Source organism: Etheostoma spectabile, chromosome 21 (genome assembly GCF_008692095.1).
Source record: "Etheostoma spectabile isolate EspeVRDwgs_2016 chromosome 21, UIUC_Espe_1.0, whole genome shotgun sequence".
NCBI lineage: Eukaryota > Metazoa > Chordata > Actinopteri > Perciformes > Percidae > Etheostoma > Etheostoma spectabile.
In genome coordinates this window covers 19,259,986-19,261,289 of record NC_045753.1, presented here as the reverse complement: position 1 = coordinate 19,261,289, position 1,304 = coordinate 19,259,986, and the positions used below count along the sequence as shown (strand labels likewise).

The window sequence follows — 1,304 nt, the reverse complement described above, 5'->3', positions numbered from 1 at the left end:
GGAGAGGCGGAAATAAAAGTGTCAAAAGAGAGAAAAAAGGTAGAAAGAAATAACTTCTTCTCACTTTGTCTGTCTCGTCTGTTTACTCACTTGCCTGTCTCTTTATTTGCCTGTCTGCTTTCGCATATCTTCAACTCCCTCTAGTATCACTAGCAATCTTTATGTGATTCTTTGAGTTAAATAATTGATTCAAACTTTCTATCTATTAGAACCAAAGTGGATGGTTGCCAATTTGGGGCACCACATTGGAAATATGCTTTGTAAGATGTCTATCCTATGCAAGGTCTTAAAAAGTCTTACATTACAAAATGTAAATCAGCAGTCACCCTTAGCTGAATGTCAGCCAGTAGCTGCTTAAATACAGTTAAATACTGAAAGCTAAACAGTGTAACGTGACAGTGTGGCAGTCTTTCACTGGAAATGATTCCAACACTGGAACATCCAACAGCCTGCAGTTAAAGACTCAACACATGTCATACCTAATGCTATGTTCAGTTACAGTTGGTAAGTTAGTGGTGCATTCAGTGTTCCCTTTTGTCATCTAGTGGTTCTTCTTTTTGTCGTATAACTGCAATTGACTAGTAAACTAAGTTTTGTTAGAAGTATTTGTTATTACATTCTTTAAAAAAAAATAGATTTGACCTTATGGCCTCAGCAATAGTCAAGCAGTGCTCTTCTTTATTTTAAAGTATTGATTCAGGCACCGTTGAGGTGCCAAAACCATTTTATGAATTTAATTGTTTTAGGACCGGCATCAGAAAAAAACCCAAAGGATAACCAACCCTACCACTCCACGGGGTGACTAGACACCAGTTCTGTTATACGAATGAGGAAATCAGAAAATTGTTTCAGATGTTTCCCAACTCTGACATGTGCTGTTTTTTTGTTTTGTTTTTAATGTTGTGATATAGGTCTTAAATTTCATTCAGATTGGTCTTAAAAAAAAGTCTGAAATTTAAATTGGAAAACCTGCAGAAAGCCTGCCTACTATCTGTCTATACCTCACATCTGACAATCTCTTTCACACAAAGAACTGATCTGCCTGACCCCCCTCACTCCAGCAATCAATCAATTAGGGTAGTTTCAATTGATCAGTCCTGTGTAACGGTCCATAAATCTGAAAATGACACAAGGCTGAGTGTGAACTGCTACTCTTTTCCATCAGAGGAGAATTTTTTTATGCAGAAAGAAAGATGAGTGTTTGTTCTTTTGAAATCTGTGTAATAAGCTGATTGCTTCGGCTCGGACAGAACCACACTTCTTGTCTTGTTCTTTTTCACCTTCTTCTATTTCCTCCGCTCTTC

The 1,304-nt window shown here is 37.3% G+C and overlaps 1 long non-coding RNA gene across 1 annotated transcript in view; it reads left to right on the top strand.

The window, feature by feature from the left end:
* The window catches only part of LOC116671340 (uncharacterized), a 21,333-nt gene that overhangs the window by 1,122 nt on the left and 18,907 nt on the right, over nucleotides 1-1,304 (top strand). Inside the window, exon 2 of the long non-coding RNA XR_004327242.1 lies at nucleotides 320-321. This is a non-coding gene — a long non-coding RNA (uncharacterized LOC116671340). The remainder of the gene's footprint in view (nucleotides 1-319; nucleotides 322-1,304) is intronic.